Source organism: Saccostrea cucullata, unplaced genomic scaffold (genome assembly GCF_032062105.1).
Source record: "Saccostrea cucullata isolate Sc308-1 unplaced genomic scaffold, CSIRO_AGI_Scuc_v1 ctg2733, whole genome shotgun sequence".
Lineage (NCBI taxonomy): Eukaryota > Metazoa > Mollusca > Bivalvia > Ostreida > Ostreidae > Saccostrea > Saccostrea cuccullata.
This window is the reverse complement of record NW_026935248.1, coordinates 27,223-50,955: the sequence shown is the minus strand read 5'-3', so window position 1 is coordinate 50,955 and position 23,733 is coordinate 27,223. Positions and strand designations below refer to the sequence as shown.

At 33.5% G+C, this 23,733-nt stretch overlaps 2 pseudogenes; one reads left to right on the top strand and one right to left on the bottom strand.

The window, feature by feature from the left end:
- Positions 1-23,733, bottom strand: part of LOC134242319 (putative nuclease HARBI1) — a 29,729-nt pseudogene that overhangs the window by 1,005 nt on the left and 4,991 nt on the right.
- Positions 10,101-11,124, top strand: LOC134242318 (uncharacterized; annotated as a pseudogene).

Here is a 23,733-nt window from a genome sequence, read left to right as displayed (position 1 = left end):
CCGACAGCTATGAAACGGGAAAGGAATCATCTGCATCGTTTTTTCTTTTTTTCGGATAAATTATTTCAAATATTGAATACAAACCAAGATATTATATTCCGAGCAATTTCTATTCTAAAACGTATTATTATACCGTAACTTCGAAGAAAAGCGACACGTACAGCTTTGTCTTATAAATAGAAATTCGTTTGACTCATGAACAATGTTACAATGTTGTCATACTTGCTTTGAAAAATTAATTTTATTTTATTCAATGATACTATGATACTAGCTTCAAACGCAGGTCGGTTTATTTTGTTAATTAATGGAGGAATACATGTTTTGATACGGAAATAAAAATTTTAGAATGAAATACCCCCTTTTAAAATAAAATGTATAATATACACTGTATATCATAAAGCCATGTTTTTCTTGTCATTTATTTAATAGATTGATTATATTTATGGCATATTCTTACGAATTTAAAAAAGAAAAGAGCCATTCGATTGCTTCTTTATCACGTTGGCATATGTAGTGCGGTAGGCATCAAAAGCCTGAAAGTTAATTCGATGGTCGGTGCGATCTCCAGACAAGGTACACAAGATATACACAACAGCAGCAAACTAAATGTCAATCAAATAAAAGTATCCAATCCCAGTCTTAATTCAGATGATTGACAGAGGTTCTAAGTCCAGGTAAATTTGAAGGAGGTGCTTATTTCCTCCCCCTTTAAGCGGTACGCGCTGTCTGCGATGATAAAGTTGCCTTGACCAATAGCATTTCCCTGCTCCCCATCCTCGAATAATGATGAGTTGCGCAAAACCCTGGCGTCATGAGTGCAGCCTGGCCAGCCAGTGTATGCATGACGAATGACCATGTCACTGTCATATACTACCTGAAAATGAGTGGAATCATTTTGATATTTACATGTAATGAAATTATTCACCAGAATAAATCCCAAAACAAGCATTGAATTAAATATTCAGGAAATATCACATACCTGCAACTGAATGGATGGAAACTGTTTTCTATTAAAGTAATCTCGGTCCCCTTTTGGAGCTGAGTAAAGTCTGATATGGGTTCCATCCAGGGCTCCAATTATGCCAGGAATTCCACTTTGTTATTGAAAATCACGGGCTATGGCTTGCTGCGTTTGAATATTAGGCCAGTCAATTATCTAAAAAAAATAAAATAAACTTTTAGAGGGGGAAAGCAGCATAATATAACAGTATATTCAATCTGTTTTGGGTCAACTTCAAAACAAACCGTGTGAAAACTAATGTAAAGAAACATTTCTGTAAACGGCTAATGGTAAGAATAAAACATAACAGTAGTTATGGGTTACTGGACAGTCACAGTCAATGACATCATAGGTCAATAAAAAGGTCACAGTCACTGACGTCATAGGTCAACAAGGTCACGGTCGTTTGCAGTCACGTGTTGAACCCAGGTCACCTGATTAGAGCAGGATTAACAGTCACGTGTTGAAACACCAGCTGATAAGATCAGAATTAACAGTCATGTGTTGAAATACGACTTCATTTAAAAAAACAAAAGGTCACAGTTGTTATGGGTCAGAATAACCCTAAATGCCAGCAAAGATCAATCACACAGTTTAAACTTAACAATAATTTATAATTTATTTATTCTATGGAATAGAATGTAATCTGTGTGGACTTATTTATGTCGGTGAAACCAAGGGATCGCTTAACAAAAGAATATCAGGTCATCGATTTCAAATAAATCATGGTGGTCAGCAGCTTTTATATTAACATTTTAATTCACCTGATCATTCTATTTTATCAATGAAAGTTAGAATTCTGGAAAAGATTTATCACCACACAAATAGTCCATCTTTGAGTACACCTTTCCGTAGACAACGTGAAGAAGTTTGGATTAGGAAACTAGGGACAGCCTTTCCCTATGGATGTAATGACAATGTCGATAGTGTAGGGAATCTAACAAGCCCACAGTGTAATAATGTAAATGTGATGGGACTTTTTAACAATACTCAGAGACGTAAGCGTAGTCATGGACATCGTTCGTACAATAAACCTGCAATACACGACGTCTCTTTTGATTCATTACTACCTTATGTAAATCAACAGTTAGGTCTACATCATATTCGAACCAAACTTTACTCTGTCCCTTTGAAACTTTTAAATAGTACTCTTGAAAAGACCAAGGAACATCCAAATTTAGATTCCTCGACACCTGAATATAGGCTCGGTTCTGTGATTATGGATATTGCACATCATAGGCTTTTTAAACCCGCGCGTTTCACGGAAGAAAATGCAGCTAAAACAATCCGTCTTTTCCTTAAACTTAAATATGCCAATAAAGGAATTGACGCGGTAAATATTAGTAATATTCTTAATCACAAAAGGGTCCAGTCTTATATTCCACCATATTTCAAGTTAAAGACTACGCCTTGTATTTCCTACAAATATACATCGACCATTGCTTCCAAACTTTTCAATTACAAAAATACTTTACATGGCCTGGATATCGACTATCTGAAAAATAATCCCCTTTCGTGTTCATGTTCTTCTTCGCCCTATAACTATAGTCCTGCTGGACACGTTATTACAGGTAACGTTAATATAGTTCGTAATGAGGACCTTAGATCACTTATTTTAAAAGGTCCTAAATATAGGGAACCCCGATCCTTCAACTGGCGTCAGAATTTCATAAATATTATGGATTCTGTTGAAAATTACGCCAGACGATGGGCTAGATATGAAAAAGAAGACATTGACACCTTGTCAGAATGGATTAAATGTATCAGATCCATGTTAAAGTCACGTATTAAAAGATTGAGGGGCAAAATGAAAACCATCTATCCTTCTGTGTTCAATAAACCAGAAGTGAAAAAAGAATTAGATAGATTACACGATCAGTACGTACTGGTGTTCCTGCCGACAAAGCAGGTAACAACATTGTCTTCGTTTGTAAGGCTCATTATATTAATTGCATTTTAGAAGAACTTGGATTTAATTCTACGAGTGGTAATCCTACTTATACATATACTACTCTTTCTAAGGAAGAAATTCTTCAAAATCACCTGTCAGTTTTGAATACTTTTAATATTCCACAGAGCCAAAATGAATTTGAACTACCTTATATATATTGGATTCCGAAACTTCATAAGAATCCTTACAAACAAAGATACATTGCAGGTTCCAGTAAATGTTCAACCAAGCCTCTTTCGTTACTTCTCACTAAAATATTGACAGTAGTGAAGGAAAAACTTCAAGAGTACTGTACAACTATATATTCAAGAAGTGGTGTAAATCAGATGTGGATACTTAAAAATTCTAAAGAACTTTTGGACAATTTGAAATCACAAGACTTTACAAAAATCAACAGCATAAAAACTTACGACTTTTCAACTTTATACACAACAATTCCGCACGACAAATTAAAATCCAGGCTTTTTGATATCATTGACAGCTGCTTCTTCAACAAAAATGGAACTCGTAAGTTTACTTACCTCGTCATTGGTCATTTGAAAAATTATTTTGTTAAAACAGATTCTGATTGTACACATAAGTACTCTGAAGTTGACATCAAAAAGATGCTTGAGTTTCTGATTGACAATATCTATGTGGTTTTTGGAGACCAAGTATTCCAACAATCTATTGGAATTCCCATGGGTACAAATTGCGCTCCGTTATTAGCAGACTTATTTTTATATTCATATGAAGCAGAATTTATGCAAAATCTTTTGCGTGAAAAGAAAAAAAACACTTGCTGTGGCCTTCAACTCGACATTTAGATATATCGACGACGTATTGTCAATTAATAATGATAATTTCCATTCCTACGTCGACACGATATATCCTGGTGAGCTTGAGATAAAAGATACCACAGAGTCCAACACATCTGCTTCATACTTGGATATTTTACTTGAAAAAGACACAAATGGTAATCTAACAACCAAGCTATATGATAAACGTGATGACTTTAACTTTTCTATCGTCAACTTCCCTTACTAATGCAGCAATATACCTTCATCACCTGCATACGGAGTATTTATATCTCAGTTGATTCGATACGCAAGAGCATGCTCTACGTATGAACAATTTCTTAAACGAGGTAAATTATTGACAAGCAAGTTGATGAAACAAGAATATCAACAGTCTCGTTTAAAGTCATCATTTCGTAAATTCTATGGTCGATACAATGACCTTGTCAGCAAATACAATTTATCATTGAATGAAATGCTGACTGACGTTTTTCATACCAATTGTTAGTCCATTATTTATACACTGAATTGACTACGGATTTTTTCCGTTATTTCCTGATTATGACAATGAGCACACGGCGGGTGTGACCGGTCAGCAGGGGATGCTCACTCCTCCATGGCACCTGATCCCACCTCTGATGTTTCGGAGGTCCGTGTTTGCTCTGCTCTTGTTTTGTATATTTGTTTAATGGACGTTGAGATTGAATACTGTTCGTTATTTCCATATCCTTCTTGAGAAATCGTGTTCAAACAATTTTATGTTAATTCCTAGGGACATATTTAGGAATTTGATGTATAACGGCCTATGTTATTCTAAAGAAAAAAATATGATTAATACGGAAACTGTAAAGATGCATGCTTGACAAAAAATTTATAATAATTCTTCAATGTTACCTTGTCCAACCTCTGATGTTTCGGAGGTCCGTGTTTGCTCTGCTCTTATTTTGTATATTGTTTAATGGACGTTGAGATTGAATACTGTTCGTTATTTCCATATCCTTATTACAGTAATATACAAATCATTAAGTACAAACTTAGCAAAAATCTAAAAATACATACATCAGAGTGTCCGTTGCTGCACACACTGTCCCAGTGAAATTATATCCCAGTAATACCTCAATGATGCTTATACGACAATGTCTCTATGCATCGAATTGACAGGATATTTATACAGTAATATAAATCTAGAATATTCTAGAAGTTGTAAGTACATGATATTCCTGGAAAGTTCTGGTCATGAATAAAGTTCAAGAATGTTTTTAGAAAAAATGACTAAACATATTGACCACTCTGGAATGTTCAAGAAACTTAATGATACTAATTATATACATAATGAAACAAATACAACGCAGTCAATAACTCCAATATTTTAATTTCAATTTTTTACTAGATTTATCATTTAAAAAAAAAAACGAACAATGGAATACCAACAAACACAATACAAATGGGAAGTTATAGTCTGGAGCGCACGCAAAAAAGATAAAAAAATGGACATTACACGAGAGTGACTGGTTTAATACGAAAGAAGAATGTATCTTCAACTTTAAAGAAAAAATCCAAAGAGGATACGACATTGCAGACAGCTGGGGGAGTGAAGAGTACATAATAAAACGTAAACATATGCCTGCAAAATATAGACCGTAAAAATATAATCATGTCTAAAGGACATAGGAAGAGAGTACGATTTGATGATAATACACAGACTTTTTATGTTCCATATGAAGAACGGAGGGGTATTTGGATGACGTATGCTATAAATAGAGCGCACTTTAAAAGGAGAATTAGCAACACTGAAAATCTTATTCAAACCGTAATACAGAACAAAATGTTATCTATTCAGAAAGGATTTTTAAACGACACCTGTTTCATTCAAAAAGGACAAGAGATAAATACCTTGTCTTGCACCAAGTTTATCTCTAGCACATATATCTACTTTAATAAACTTTTTTAAAAACCAACGTCTCACACCACACCTGGGTAAAAAATCTTATCTTTGAGTAAATACACGTGAGGGTCACAAGTGAACAACATAGTTACCTGATGAAAAACATCTTTACCTTTGAATACAAGTGAGTCACAACCTTTTTTTTTTATTTATTTATATTTTTTCTCATAATAAACAAAGAGATAGATGAACATATTTACATTTATGCCTTACACACAAACACACTCACCCTTTCACACTATCCACTATCCATCTATAGATAATATTAAAAAATAGAGATAAAAAAAAAGATAATAAATGTAAATTCAATTCGTCACTATTTCCTCCAACACCTTATAACATTGTGCATAAATTATTTGAATTATACTTATTTCTTTTATCAATATGCAGATAAAAAAGAAAAGAAAAGACAGTAACAATAGTGATCAATGCCATCTGAACTGTCACTCCTCAAAAACAGGTTTCCATGTAGACCATATATAATTAAAATACACAATTTTATTCTTTTGGATTGAAACAAATTTTTCAACATTATATTTGATTCTTAGATGACATAAGAGTGCACTGAGATTTGGCATTTTCTTCTGCATCAAACAAGTAAAGATATATTGTTTAGTGTATAATATAATAAAATTCACAGCTCTATTATTTTTGACAAAGGAATCTCTCCTAATATAACATTATTAATGTTAAATCCGACCCTTTTTGAAGTAGCTCTATATATATGTTGGCTAAGACTACTCCACAATGCCAAAATATTATTACAAAATAAAAATACATGTTGGATTGTTTCACTTTCATTCTTACAAAAGGTACACAAATCAGTAGTTTTTATATTAATCTTTTTAAGATAGTAACCTACAGGAAGAATCCTATGCAGTATTCTAAACTGCAGCCATTGAACAGCTGTATCACTTGTTACTTTAAAACAAACTTTAAAAACATCATGTATTTCAAAATTACACTGCCCATAGATACTCAAAATGGAAATCCATTTTGATATAGATGTAGGTTTAACATTATTTGTGTTTAATATGGAGTAAATTGGCTTAGTGCATTTTTCTGACTGTAACAACAATTCATAATAAAAGGGCATAAGTGTATTGTAAGATTTTGTGAATAAGTGGTTGTCAATAGACATACATTTCAAATATTTTGATACTGCAGTAAGAACACTATTATATTGCATAATCTGCTTATTTGTATCCGTTTGTGAGAGGCAAAATCTTTTTTGTAAAGAATCAAAGCATAAAACTTTTCCTTCGCTATCTAAAAAATCTCCTATTACTCTGATACCCTTCTCATACCAATTTTTGATAAAAACAGACCGTTTGCCAACCAAGATATTAGAATTGTACCACACTGGGATATTTAAAAAATTACTTTTTACATGTTTACAATTATTTAAACACTTCATGACTTCCGGCCATGATTTTAATACATCTTGCAAGAAAAAATTGTTTTTAGGAAGTAAATGCTCTGAAATAAACAGATCCCCAAAATGAAATAACTTCTCAATAACATCTTTTCCATTTAATGCAAAAAAGAAATCCATCCATGGCTTTTGTTTTTGAGTTAACCTTTTCATCCAAGAAGATTTTAAAGCAATTATAAAAATGTCTAAGTTGACCATTTTTAAACCTCCAGAAAGATAGTCTTGTGTGACAAGGGATCGCTTTATCTTATCAGATTTGGACTTCCATATAAATTCAAAAATATCTTTTTGCAAATCAACTAAAAGCTGTTTTCTAGGAGATGGCAAAGAAATAAATAAATGATTAAGCTTAGGTAGGATAAGCGTCTTAACAACGGTTATGCGACCAATTGGAGTTAGGATTCTTCGCTTCCATCGTTTAATCAAAGCTCTTATTTTAGGTAGTTGTAAGTCATAATTAATATCAACAGTTTCTTTAAGATGAACTGAGAACTGAATTCCTAGTAAGTTGAAAGTTGTAGTTCCCCATTCTAGTTTCCACCTTGTGTGATGGAAAACTTCTTTTGAATACTTTTTTGATCCAATCCACACTATTTTAGTTTTTGATATGTTAATTTTCAATCCTGAAAGTTTTGAATAAAAATCAATGGTATCAAGAGCAGCAAAAAGGGATTTTTGTGAACCATCTAAAGCAAGAAAAGTGTCATCAGCGTACTGAGATAATTTATGTTCTTTATTATCTACCACAATACCTTTAACGTCCTTATTCTGTTTAATTAGAATTGCCAGAATTTCTGCACATAGAATAAATAAATTAGAGAAACAGGGTCACCTTGTCTGCAACCTCTTTGTATATCAAACTGATCAGATAAAAATCCACTTTGTAAAATAGAAGCTTTAAAATTAAGATTAAGAATCTTGACCCAATTTATAATCTTTGAACCAAAACCAAAATACTTCAAAACTTTATATGTAAATGTCCATGAAATTGAATCAAAGGCTTTTTCGAAGTCAATCAAAACTAATAGACCTGGGATGCTTTTGGAATCTGTGTAGTGGATTAAGTCATACATGAATCTTGTATTTTCACCTATATACCTCCCTTTCATAAATCCTGATTGAGTATCTGATATTAAATAATCTAATGTTGTTTTAATTCTTTGTGCGAGACATCCTGATATTATTTTATATAAAACATTTAGAAGTGTTATTGGGCGCCAATTTTTTAGAAACTGTCTAGGTTTATCACCTTTTGGAATACATGAAATTATACCTAATCTTTGTGATATTGGGAGCTCGTTATTTATAAAAATACATTTAATTGCCTTAAGTAAATAAACCTTTAAATCATTCCAAAAGAATTTAAAAAATTCAACCGTGTAACCATCACTACCTGGAGATTTGTTATTTTTCATATTTTTAAGCACTTCTGCTACTTCCTTTTTATTAATATCACACTCAAGTTTCTCAGATGTATGCTTATCTAACTTTGGGACATCTTGTCCTTGAATAATTTCTTCTAAATTAATATCTAAGAGCTCAGAATCTGAACTTGTATATAAATTCTTATAGAATAATTTCACATGATTTAAGATCTCTGCCTGATTATATATTGTACCCTCACTCTCTACTTCTACCTTTTTAATAGTTTTATTTAAAAAATTCCTGGCTTCTAAATTACAAAAATACTTTGTCGGTTTTTCCCCTTCTTCAATCCATCGAGCTCGTGATCTTATGATATGCCCCTGCAATTTTTCTTTTCTCAAATTTTCAAGACTCAGCTTTTTTTCTTCTAAAAGTTCAAAATTAATTTCTGTCATTGTTTCTAAATGTTCAATTTCCTCTAGTAATAATTTTTCTGAATTTTGTCTTTCTTTTTTTCTGAAAGATGAATAAGAAATAGTAACCCCTCGAATTTCCATCAAAAGAACTTCAAAAAACAGACTGTCGTCAATTTGAACATTACATTGATTACCGTCATTATTTGGAACATGTAAATATTGGGCAACTACCTTTTCTATAGTTTCTTTTACTTTTCCAACATATGTTTTATCTGTTAATAAGCTGTTATTGAATTTCCATAGACCTCGCCCTCTTTCAAAAGAATTAAATTTTAATTCCATTATAACTGAAGAATGGTCAGACCTGTAACCAGGTTTAATAGCAAAGTTTTCAACCAAATTTGAAAGACTTTCTGAAATAAGAATATAGTCAAGGCGACCTTGTTTTAATGGATTTTTTTTCAACCAGGTATATATTTTTTTGTCTGGGTTTAAAATTCTATAGTAGTCAATTAACTGAATATCTTCCATAATCTCTAATAGTTTCTCACGTGCTTTTGGGTTACTGACACTACGATAATTGAAAGTATCTAAAGAAGGGTTTAAAGCAAGATTAAAGTCACCACAAAGTAACAGATATTCATTATCAAATTCAAGAAAAGTTTCTCTAACTATATCCCACAAAGTAACAGATATTCATTATCAAATTCAAGAAAAGTTTCTCTAACTATATCATAAAATTCTGGATTATCAGAATTAGGACCATATATGTTTATGATAGTAGTTCTATTATCTTCAATTGTAATGTCTAATGCCAGCATATTCCCACTATTATCCCGTTTTATACTGTGTATTTCAAATTCAAAATTATTATTAAACATTATAGCAACCCCTCTTGCATTAAACAACCTGATCAACATAGTCACCTTTTTTTAAAATTTGTATACACCCGAGAGCCACAGTCACCTGTTTTAAAATATATCAACCTTATCTTTGGGTCTGCACACGTGCTAGTCACAGTCACAACCTACAGTCACTAAAGGTCACACCCAAAAGGTCAACAAAGAGGTCACAGTCACTTATCACTGATCACGTTTAAAAGAACGTGACAAACTGACAGTCACAGTCACAACGTGATCATCATAGTCACGTGTTTAAAAAACAATTTATGTGTATAAATACCTGGAAAAATCTGACCACACTCACAAATTTTTACCAGTCTCAGAGAAAGTTAGACGAATCCAAACAAAACATGGAAGAATACCAGCAAAATCTCATTAAATCCAATTACTCCACACTGGTGAAGGAAATGAAGGCCATTCCTGTAGCTGGATATCTCAAGAAAGACCACATTATTACAGACGAAATGCAACAAGAAATACAGTTTGAAAAAACTACCTACAGTCGTAACAGGAAATTACTCAGCATCATTTTGAGAAGAGGACCCAAAGCCTTCAATGGGCTAAAGAGAGCCCTTTTAAAAGCTAGTCAACATAACTTAGCCAAGATGTTGAATAAGGAAGACAGCGAGCCCTCTGACTACCAAAAAAAGTTATCCATGACTCGATCTTTTCTCGTCAACACCGCAGAGAAAAGACAGAAAAACGTTGAATCATGCAGCTCAAATGTTCAACCTCAACAGTCTCAGGAAACACGATGCAAAATCAATTTAGACAACTTTAGTAAACTCTATCTCACAGCCCTGCCTTACCAAGCTGAAATCATGGTACACATCCGTCACTTTTCTGAATCTAACGGATTTCAATTCCCAACAAAGAAAGGGGTTGTCTTCCCCTTACCCCGTTGGCTGAAATTTGAATGTCTCCTGGATGAGATTGAAGAATATCTACAGAGCCATAGGAGCCAGGAAGATGAGATGAAGTGGCACATTGGCGGTGGTGTCTAAGTTTCCCTATCCCCCGATTTCCCAACGGTAGACATTAGACACTACTGGAAACCAGATGATTCAAATGAACCAATTCCAACAAAGAAAGGGATCACATTGAACAGAGTAAAATTTGATAGACTTAGATCTGCAGTGTATGAATTACGTGAAAATGTGCCTGAACTGAATGACGCTCAAATATGTATGTTGAGCGAATCCTATCAAAGTCAGTTGGGGGTACTTGGTTGTCCAGAATGTTCCCCCTTCGGTTATGAAGCACAACAAGAGCCAATGGAAACTGAGCCAAGTGAATCCCAAAACTCACTGACTATCAATGTAAACTATGAATAAATAAGAATTCTTTTTTGTCATATAATATTTCTTAAAGACACAATCTTAACATGTAAACCTGTAAACAAAAGCTATGTTGAATGAATGATATAAATATACAACATTGTCATAATAAATTATATGAATTAATTATACCACATATGAAAAACGTATCGCTTTCTTGTTTTTCTTTATATACATCTCTTAGAGGGTATCTTAATCATTTTAACTCAGAATGTCAAACTATGAGGATTATTTACGACAACTGTATTACACCCCTGGTAATCAAGGGGCATTCTCGGGTCCTGAAAAATTATATCAAGCAGTCAAAGAAAATGGAAAATACAAAATCAGTAGAGCAGAAATTAAGCAATTTCTAAACAACGAAGACGCCTACAGTCTACTCAAACCCACCCGTCAAACATTTCCACGCTCAAGAGTTGTCGTGATTACGATCGACTCCATGTGGGATGCAGATCTAGCCGACGTTAGCAACATTTCCAGCTACAACAATGGTTATAAATTTTTGTTGGTTATAATCGATATATTTAGTCGGTATTTGTTTATACTACCCTTAAAAAGTAAACAACATCAAAATATCATCAATGGATTTAAAATCATTTTCCAGAAGGGGAGAAAGCCGAATACCCTACGTACAGATAAGGGTACTGAATTTAAAAACCGCTGGCTTAAGGCATTTTAAAAAAAAGAAAATGTAAATATCATGTACACACAGAATGAAACCAAGGCCAACTATGCAGAAAGAGTCATACGCACAATGAAGAATATGATGTATCGTTATTTTTTAAAAAATATAACCTATGAATATACTAATATTTTACAAGACTTGGTAAAAACGTACAATACCAGACCACATAGGATGTTAGGGGGGTTTTCACCTGTACAGTACCCGCATCGTTATTCTTTACAATTCTATCGTGTTCTATCGTGCGTGTATCCTATCGTATCGTGCGTGTATCCTATCGTATCGTGCGTGTATCCTATCGTATCCTATCGTATCGTGTTTTCCGTTTATCAGGTTTTGCGTTTTCTATCGTGTTTTCCGTTTATCGTGTTTTGCGTTTATCGTGTAGATCGTTTATCAGGTTCTATCGTGTATCGTGTTTTGCGTTTATCGTGTAAATTCGGAAACCCTCGCATTTTATCTTTACTATGTAAAGAAACTACTGAGCTATTCCGAGTTTCTTTTTCGTTTTGTTAATAAAAATAAGATTAATTCAACCGAAAAAGAGACAATAAAGATTTATCCCTTTCTTTTTCATCAATATAAGAAAAATTAAAGCGTAAGAGGAAATTTAATAAATAATTAATTAAATAAATAAAATAATTATATCATGGTAAAGCAGAGAGTAATTCTTAAAATTTTTAAAACAGTAACTCTATTTTGCGGAAATGAAATTTGATCGATCAACTGGCCTATTTCTTAAAAAAATAATTTATCGAATTTTATGATTAATTTTGTCAAAATTCAATACTATAAATGTTATTTTCTCAAATGAATCGGAGTAAACGGAGAAAGATTTTTGGTAAGCTACGATGTTCGCGTAGACAAAAAGCAAATGAATAAATAATAAGCATGATATTAAAATGTATCTTTTTTTAATGCAATATTCTGTTTTCCCTTGTTTATCGTCTGATAACGTTAGAAATGTCTTTACGCGTGTGACCTGCATGTATGCACAATTAATATTTTAAGTCTTGATGTTACAAATATAATGTAATATAAGACAATGATCCAGATGATTTTAACAACGATTTTGGCCGTATACGTTCAAATTTAAAATTTATTTTTTAAAGCTAATTATAAAGTCTAAATTAATAAAAGAAATCAAAATTATAAAATATAATCAATGAAAATATTCTACCCAATTTATCACACTATCGTAATAAAAATTGCAGTAAATATAAGAATGAAACAAATTTTATGAGTTTGCAGTTTTAGTCTGTCAAAAGATAACGAACGCGAGCTCTACAGATAAAAGTAATTAAAGAGGCTGATCAATAGGAATTAAACTTCTAAATCGGACGGTCCCAAGAAATAGATCATGGGAATGTAGCTGCTACTTACTTGTTTATGAAAAGATGTATTTGGTTAGAGTAAAGAAGGAACCAATAGTATTGAAGTGACCAGAGGTCAGATATTTGAATAAATTAGCTACAACAAATAATATTTAAAGATTATGCAAAAGTTTGGAAATTATTTTAAAAGTGCATTAGAAAATTAAAAAGTACTCAAGATCAGAATAATAGTAATTAAAATTCAAATTAAAATTTAAAGTAAATATTGCAAATTTTGAAGGAGTTACAAATATGGGTATGTAGATCTACAAAGATACACCTAGTATAAAGTGACTGGCCGGGATAGACAGGACTTCAGTGGAAAGCTGAATCTTGACTGTCTTGGTTACATTTTATACAGGTTGGGTAACATCTCCACTCCCCAACCATGGCCGCCGCTCTGGTACACAAATTCAAAAGGAATTATTTAATAAAAGAGAATAGCCAAATTGATCCATCCCGGCACCACCACGACCTCCAGTGAAGGAGTAAATCTACTTATACAAAGAAGAAAATTTTCCTTTTATTTTTTTTATAATAAATGGTGGAGAAATGGGGTCAGATTCAGAAGAATGGAAATAGCCTTTAACAGTTCTCTAAGTCACCCCCCTAGACGAGGATTAGTGCACAATCCCGCTAGATTTTCGGACAGAGGACTTGAATAGAGGCTAGACACAGACCAGAGCCGTCAGACGATCGACGAGGCCAAGAGACCTGACACTCCCTGGGCAGAACAAAACTAGGACTAACACGTTTAAACAAACATGTGCCGACCGCGAGACCATTGAAACAGACGAAACGAACTAAAAACACATGTGCTAATAGGACATTCGATACGACTACTACCATCCCGTCCTTTGGTGGCCGAAAAAAGAAGCAATTTCATATATTTTTCAAATAAACGACTATAATTATGTGCCGGAGCCCCTGCTTCCAAATCCAAGTGCCGATGTGAAAACGAATTATCCAATTGTTGGACAATTTACTTTTCAGTCCTACGAGTAAGACTTTGAAAAAAAAAATTAAGTACAGGTAGGATAGCATTTTTTTTTCAAAATGTCTACCTTTGTTTTGTAAGAATATTTTTTTACGACGACGGTATTTAGAATGTTGTCACATTGTTGATAATTTTTTTTTACATGGGCAATGTTTTATGAATTACCTGATAATACGATTGTTGACGCTTATAAGCAAATATAAAGTGACTTGCATAATATGAGATGAAGTGTTCTTAAAGTCATATTTATGAGACGAAATCAAGTGAAAAAAACCTATAAATGGGAAGGGTCATAAAAGTAAAGGAAACCCCGTTGACCATTTGTATAGGTTAAGCACGTTACAAAAATAGATCCTAAATGGGAAGGGCCTTGAACGATAGTAAAGGAAAACCCTGTTTCCATTCATTTAGGTTGAAAGTAAAGTCACAAACTCTTGCGAGAGGATCTAATTAAAACCTAAAATCGTGATTTTAAGGGCCTTGAAAGATAGTAAAGGGAAACCCTTATACCCATCATTTCGGTTGAATGTTAAGTCAGGACTTTGTAAAAGTCAACCAAACACGGGTTTTGGTGAGAAATATTTGAAGGGAATATGATCGTAATGGAAGGGATTTAGTTATTTTCCATTCTTCCGAAATAATTACGAGAACCATTTCTCCTTTCATAAGTAATACAGACCTAACTTTTAAAGATTTTTTTTTTTTCAAAGCAGATAGAGTATGCGTCAGATGTAGGACTATGCATTAGAATGAGACTATGTATTGTACTAAAAGTGTATACTTTGCGGTACTGTGAAAAACACATTTTTGTCAATTGTGAAAAAGGGGTTCATTCAACGACAATGATATTTTTGTGAAAAGTGTCTCAATCTATATAATGAGACTCATTATGAGAGCGTTTATATTCAATGAATTATCAAGGTTTTTGTGAATCAAGATTTTTTTTTATCACTACTGTATTTTTTCTGCAAAAACTGCCACCACTGCCCAGAGAGAGAGAGAGAGAGAGAGAAAGAAAAAACCAAGACAATTGTACATAGTGTTTTTCGTATTTATGTCTTTATATGTTGTATTATTTTAGAAAGTATATTTTGTAATTCTATACCATTCTGTGTGCATTTAGATAAGATATTATATATAGTAATATGTGCAGATGTATTTCCTTTGTTAAAGCCATCTGAAAATACGTTAATTTTAAATAAATTTCAAATAAAGTTTGTTTAAATCGGCGAGATAATATCAAATAAATATCACTTTGAGCATTCGGTTTTATGTGATTTCGCAGCAAGACAGATTATTTCGTATCATAATCTCTTTAAACAAATCTTGGGGACAAGATTTTCGACAGTAGGGGGATTTATCGTAATAAAAATTGCAGTAAATATAAGAATGAAACAAATTTTATGAGTTTGCAGTTTTAGTCTGACAAAAGATAACGAACGCGAGATCTACAGATAAAAGTAATTAAAGAGGCTGATCAATAGGAATTAAACTTCTAAATCGGACGGTCCCAAGAAATAGATCATGGGAATGTAGCTGCTACTTACTTGTTTATGAAAAGATGTATTTGGTTAGAGTAAAGAAGGAACCAATAGTATTGAAGTGACCAGAGGTCAGATATTTGAATAAATTAGCTACAACAAATAATATTTAAAGATTATGCAAAAGTTTGGAAATTATTTTAAAAGTGCATTAGAAAATTAAAAAGTACTCAAGATCAGAATAATAGTAATTAAAATTCAAATTAAAATTTAAAGTAAATATTGCAAATTTTGAAGGAGTTACAAATATGGGTATGTAGATCTACAAAGATACACCTAGTATAAAGTGACTGGCCGGGATAGACAGGACTTCAGTGGAAAGCTGAACCTTGACTGTCTTGGTTGCATTTTATACAGGTGAGATTATTTTGTAGACTTGCGTACGTTGTGATCAAAATTATTAAATTTTCACATGGCTTATTTTATTAACAAGTTAAACTTTTTATATTATAAGTAGTTATATTTCTAATAAGGTTTAGTATATTTTGTAAAATTATTTATTGAAATTATAAATATTAGAAATAGATTGTTTACTTTAATAAAGAGTGGAAAGCTGAATCTTGACTTTCTTGGTTGCATTTTATACAGGTTGGGTAACATCTCCACTCCCCAACCATGACGGCCGCTCTGGTCCATAAATTTAAAAGGAATTATTTAATAAGAAAGAAATAGCGAAATTGAGCCATCCTGGTACCTCCATAAGCCAAGCGATGTTATGCGAGTTCCATGCAGTCAATGACCTAATCTGATTATGATGGAAAACAAAGAACGATTTTTTTAAATTTTATTTTATAATAACACCATGGCTGTTACTATGAAATAGAAGATTTTCGTTAATTTTATCTGCCATTAGATAACATAAAAATAATATATACATGTACAGGGGAAACATGAAGTTTTTTAACAGCTTACCTTTTCGGCATGGAAATAAAGTCAAAATATAATCCATCGGGATGCCAAAAATCAAAATAAATCGAAGAACTTTCCTTCCAAGAAAACTGACAAGTGTGTGTAGCTCTATAGTAAGCACACTGTCTACCTGTGCGGTCAACCGCCCCTTCCCCCTTCTCCCCTAACTGACACCTCGGCCCGTGTGTGTGTGATCACTGTCAACATAACTACTGATTTCTCACCCGGGGTAAATTACTAACGTCGAATATTACCTGGTTCTAATGAAACGCTTCTACTTATTTTCAGGATTTTGTTCCTAACTTGTTTGAACAATTTTATCAAAGATTTAATTCAAAATACATAAAATGATTGTACAATTTATAGATTAAAAAATCATCTTGAATGTTAAATAAAAATTCAAATAAATCAATTTGATGAAATGAAGTCCCTAAACTCACTCCGTTGATTCTTTTTCATTTCGTACAATGTTTCCATTGTGTTTATGTAAATAAGTCTTTTAATAAACATAAAAAATAATCTGCACTTATGGTACGTGCACTTTTGGGTCATCGGGTTTTCTACATGAACGTAAAACGGACAAAAAATTAATTTTAGGAAACAATTTCATTGATCGTAGAAACGGATGAATAAGTTCTAACATTTTAAACTATGAAAATCAGCTCGCAATATTTTTAAACGGTATATTACAATAAAAATAAAACAAAAGGAGTAGTCTGATCCGCCGTGACCATGCAAGACTTATAAATACACCGAATCAATTTATAGTATTAATCGATTTTATTCCATACGTATATAACTTTAATCTAGAATTAAATATTATATTTGCCTATTTGGTTAGATTTTGTTTATCTAATTTTAAATTGGTTGCGGACTTTCAAAATACCGCCCTTCGAATATGCCTAAAATGAGAATACCGGGTAAGTGTAAAATGATTTTTAAGGTTTAATAATTCATTTGCGTAATTAAACCTATTTTTCGTTATTATATTAGAAACAGTACACACAGAGTTTGATAGCAATGATTTTTAATTATTTAGTAGGAAAAGTTGCATTTCACTCTTTTAATATTTGTTAATTAGTTTTTCTGTTTGTTTTTTGTTTTTTTTGTTTTTTTTTGAGAGAAAAAAATATTTAACCATTCGATTTTTGTTAATAAATACGAGGTTTTAAGTATCTGTAATGTGAAATGTTTACCTGTACATAAGTCAGAGCTTTAGCGTAAACGTACATGTGCAGTTGTAGCAGATTCATATTCTCATGACACGTGTATTAATGCAGATCGCCATTATTTTAATATTTGTTTTAGATTTCTATTCAGAAAATTTAATTTTCTTGAACTGTTTCGTTCTTGAAAGATCTTTCATGTTAAATTTATTAATTTTGTTAAAGCGGTTTTCTTTAAACCTTTCTTTCGGCCAGTCTTCTACTTGTATTATTTTCTAAGATATTAATATTTAATTGCGATTTTTGGATACATCGCAGATTGTAAGCTTAAGACATTAAATACAAATATTTAATTTATTGCGTAAATGTCTTCCATGAAATAACTTCAGTTGGTACTTGTAGATGAATTTATTAGATAGAAATTCAAAATGTATATTTTTCGTAAATAATAAATCTGTTTATAGAGTTTCAAAAGTCACACACTTGCGAAGAAATTTAAAAAAAAAATACAGTCTCCATTTTATTAAAATCCATTTAATCACTGTCAATTTTTTATATAATTAAAAAAAACAACGTTTGTAAAATTAATACAGAGATCTCAGGTTCTTTTTATGATAATGAAATGTACTTAATAGTTTAGATTTGAAGCTCTGCGAGCATTTAAATTAAAATATAATTTAATTTAAATAATATTTAATCTTTAAATTTAATTCAAAATAATCTTTTCGTCTTGTCAAAAAACGTTCCGCATTATAGAACAATCCTATCAGGTTTTGCGTTTATCCTATCGTGTAGATCGTTTATCAGGTCTATCGTGTTTTGCGTTTATCGTGTTTTGCGTGTATCGTGTTTTGCGTTTATCGTGTTTTGCGTTTATCCTATCGTGCGTGTATCCTGTCCTATCGTGCTTGTATCCTATCGTATCGTGCGTGTATCCTATCGTATCGTGCGTGTATCCTATCATATCGTGTATCCTGTAAAGAATAACGATGCGGGTACTGTATCAGTTAACAAGGAGAACGCTGGAGAAGTCAGATATACGAGCTACCTAACGAGGAAGAACAAAACCAAAGACAAAAAACTAAGATACAGAAACCTGTACTAAAAATTGTTAAAAAGAAAAGAGAAATCCATACAATCTAAAAATAGGAGATAATGTGCGTATAACAGAGATTAAACACCCCTTTAAAAGAGATTATCAACAAAAATGGACAGAGGAATATTTTAAAATCAGTCAACGCTACCTGAGAGATGGAATTCCTGTCTATAAGTTAAAAGATTTAGCAGACGATTCAATTGAAGGTACATTTTATCAATCAGAACTTCAGAAGGTTATCAAGCCAGACGATATTCTTTACAGGGTCGAGAAAGTACTTAAAAAAGACTTAGAGGTCAGACTAAGGAAGTATATATAAAATGGGAAGGGTGGCCTAATCAATTCAACTCTGGATTTCTGAAAGTTCCTTGGAAAAATTCGAATAAAATACCTAATCTACAACCAACTATGTTCATTTTCACGATGAGTATCCGTATGTTATTATCGTCTGTAGACAGCTCTGAATATTTTCAAAACAATCCCAACAATTTTACAATCCAGTTGAACAAACAAATTCAATTTGATGGGTACTGGACCGTAGCTTTAACCGAGTTCAATGTGGAAAGCTGGCTTTCAACATCCAAAATACACGAAGTTTTTGTATGCTGTAATATTTGTGAGGAAACCATGGTCGAAAGTAAAGAAATGCCTCTATTAAGGAAGATTTATTTAGAACAAAAAACAACCGGCAATATGATTTTTACATTACCATATTATATTCCGGTAAAAATAGCTCAAATACATCAGATATCATTGTATATAACGGACAAGGACGGTAAATTAGTTTCATTTTTAAACGGAGCGGTGAACATATCACTTCACTTCAAGAAGTTTCCTTACATTTTATGATGAACAGTCAAACGTATGTGAGCGACCCTAAAATATGGGAGGCATTTTACAAAAACATGGCTGAGAAAAAATTTAATCCCTATAATTATAAACCTAAGCATATAGGTAGAAGTATGAAGACACGAAAATCATATGTCATCCCTATTAGACCTCACTCACAACTGGAAAGCCAACAAAATTTCACACAAGTAACACCCTTGGCAGCTGAACAAAATTTCACACAAGTAACACCCTTGGCAGCTGTAGAAGAACGTGCACGAGTGGAGCATACCAGCGATGTTGAAAAGGGAAATCCCCATGTCAAACTAAAAAGTGGTATAAAAAGCCAACACAAACAGCCATCTGTCAGTCCTTTAAAGGATCTGAAACGGGTAACATCATCCAAGAATAAGATTAAATCCGTCAGTCAACAGAGAAAAATTCGAAACATATCTACAAGCTCCCAGAAGAAAAAAGTTATTAAACAGAGAAAAACTCCTAAAAAGCCAATATCTACAAAAGCAAAAGTACTTGCCATTGACAGTTACAAGAACATATTCAACGAATAAAAAAAGATGGCCTTTTTAAGCAGGGACGATAAAGATATAGCTCAACCAATGGAACTTTCATTATTTGCCTCTCCCACTAATCAAGTAGCGGTTGAAAAAGTATACTTTACGGAAGCAAGACCCATTTCCAGCCTCAGTGCGGACAGTCCCATTGAGATGGTAATTTCTGGGGCTGGAGCGGAATATATTGATTTAAAGCGAAGTAGATTATATGTCAAAAAGCCGACAGTACATCTTTGACAGCCAACGAAAAAACCTTTCCCACTCCGAAATATTCAGACAAGTCTTTAAAATCCTCCGTGATGATGGTCGGGTGACCGACGGGGTATTTGCAATACTTATTCGTCCAAGGATAGAGACTCGTGAAATCGTAATATTGGATGGTTTCATTCTCAGTGGTTTTATAATGTAACTTCACAGCATTTGTCCGTCCACCGAAAAAACTATCCCGTGGATCTAATCTATCCTGAATATCTAAGGTTGAGACGAATTGTCTTAATGCCGGATTTTTCTTTAACTGATAGTCAAAGTCGTGCTCCCATATAACGACCAGATCATAACCCAGTGCTTTCAGTTCTCTTTCCCGTCGTTTGGTCATGTCATATAATTGGTGAATCGACTGGTTCGTAGATGGGTTTTTAATGGTAAACCGATCGTGGATATAACACGAAAAGCAACCGTGATAGGCACAGCTTAAAATAAAAGAAAAAAAAGCATTAGATGGGTTACCGGTGCGCGGCCGCCCCTCCCCTCTTTTGGGGGCACATTAAATAATTTTTTTTCATTACATATTTATCCGTAGAACTCGTAAATGGTGCCTTTTCCGTTCTCTTTTTCTAAAAACCCATCGCATCTGTAGTTAGTACCAGGTATACGGTATTCCCCCTTGTTGAGCGCATGTTGAATAAAGATCGGTTTTCCCCTATGTTTACTTTTCTCCATGAGCCACTCTAACCATTGGATTGAGACTTTGCTGTAATTATCTCTACCGTTGTATCCGGTTGAAGGTACAATGGCAATCGGATTTGTAAATGTTTGTCTCCCGACTTGCAGGTTATCAAGTTTTTTCAAGTCAGACAATGACATCCATCTGTGGTTTAAGTACACCCCCTGTACCCCTTCCTTGCAGTGGATGTCGTGCCAAGTACACCCCGAATCTTGAATGATTTCAACCTTTTTTTCCTCCTTCAGAAAGAGAGTCGTGAAGATCCCCATACATACACTCGCTATTGTGACGTAGTCAAAGGGATCAACACCGTGTGTGGCGGACGTTTCTTCCGTACCGTCTGGATGTACCACGCGAGTTTCCATTGTCGTGGCCTTAATCATCAGATCCCTGAATGCCATACATCCCCGCCTTAAGATATCGACATCAGAACGACAGTATTGCAATATTTCCTCTTGGAAATGGAACTGTTCATACATTTTACTTTCGTGCCATGTGGCAAGCTTTTTTCTCTCAGAGGTGGACATGTAATCATAACCATAATAGTGCAACTCAGGATAGGGACCCACATAGGTTTGATTCTCTCTCGTGTTAAATAAATGTGGAAAATAACCTTTTTTGAGTTCTTCTAACCCAAACGCGTCTGGAATTTTAGCTAGTTTCATGGGAATAAAATTCAAGGAATCCAGAAATGTTAAATTCAATTTTTTGCTGATATGCATATACATGATCTTCGAGCCATTATACATAATTTTGTCTGGACGAATTGAATGTCGGTTGATCAGACACTCTAAAATAGGGTAGCAATCAGAGCTCTTGGAATTGTGAGCTAAAAAGATCGTATCCCTACAGTACTGGATAAAGTAAGAGCAAAATTGTTCCGCTGCATCATCTCCACGAAATACCTTTTCCCTATATCCACACGTACCAGGACAGGGTGAATGTAAAAAGCGTGATTTTTCCATCTGAGAACATTGTTCACATCGTATTCCGCAATTATTACACGTCGAATCTGTTTGCAATTCTTTATTTTCACAGACATGACAACAGGATTGTATGACGGCGAAGTTAACTTTGTGTTGGGGTAGACCGCAAGATGCATCCTGACAGTTCTGACAGAGCTTACAACTAACACACCGGTGTTCTTTTTGCACACACTGATGACATCTGATAGAAGGGGGGTTATACCCTTGATCACAATTAAAGATATCATCCTGACGCGTTTCAAAGTCGTAGAAAACAATTTTTTTTCCCCTTTTGTTAAGTGTAGATTTTTGAGCTCTTTGAAAACAGAGGTGTTTCTCGATAAAATACTCCTTGCAATTTGGACATTGCCATTCATGACAAACGTGTTGATGAGGTGTTCCGTCCTGGTACTGTAGAGTAATTCTACACTTTTTACATGGTAAAATTTCTTACAAGGTGCTGGAACTCGATCTCTAGGGGTCTATTTGTGTCGTTCAAAGCAAGCCTGTGATCTACAAATCCTCCCGCAAGATCGACACCCTAGTTGGAGTTCGGTCTCGAGACAATCGTGACTTAAACACACATCACAATAGGTAGAACATTTGTGTCTGTGCTTGTCAGTGTACGATTTAAGACAAGTATGACAGAAATAAGACCCTTTAAAGAACCCTTGTAAGTTGGCAATGCCATGCCAATGTTTTTCCTCGTCTACCTCCACATGATACAAGTAAAGGTTGGGTTTGTAAGTATTTTCCTTGTAGTATGATAAATTTGTTACCCACCCGTGAGGAGACAACATTTATGTTCACATTTAATAATACTTCAAATCGGTCAATGTCGTTTAACCCCAAATACCTGTGTGTGGGTACACCAGCCATTTGACATAACTCTGATGCCATTTTTGTTTGCATTTTCCTCCTTTTTTTTTTTAGAATATTGTCATAATACGTTTGAGGGATAGTTTGGTGTTTAAGTGCTAATTCAAAGGTTGTCCCCGACATATTTGCTCTTAGAGTTCTCCATGTATTAGAATTAACTTTTTTTTTTACATGTTTTCAAAAAGCAAAGCCCAATAGCAATGGCCATGCAAAGATTATTGTCGTTCTGCACTTCAAATATTGAGTATTTTCTCATCAAACTATTTCCGGGTCCAGTTAAGGTGGTGATGGGTAATTTATTTCCACCCCCTCCTTTTGGTATATCAATGGATCCAATAGTCACAAGTAGGTCACCATCTACCGGTACATCTTCATTTGAATTTAAGACTTTAGTGACCTCGGACATGACGGTGTCGGCATTTAAATCCTTCCACTTTCGTAGAGAGACCACTATAGCATTATTCAATTGATGGTGTTGAATTACAACTCTAACTAAATCAGAGTCGTCTCCCTTGGCTTCTGCCAACACATCATCGAACATGTCATGTAACTTGTCATAAATATCTATCAATTTCTCACCAGCCCATTGCTCATTAAATTTTAATTTGAAAGTCGTTTCTGTAGCTGTGTTCTTCTTAAATGTCCGTGATTTTTT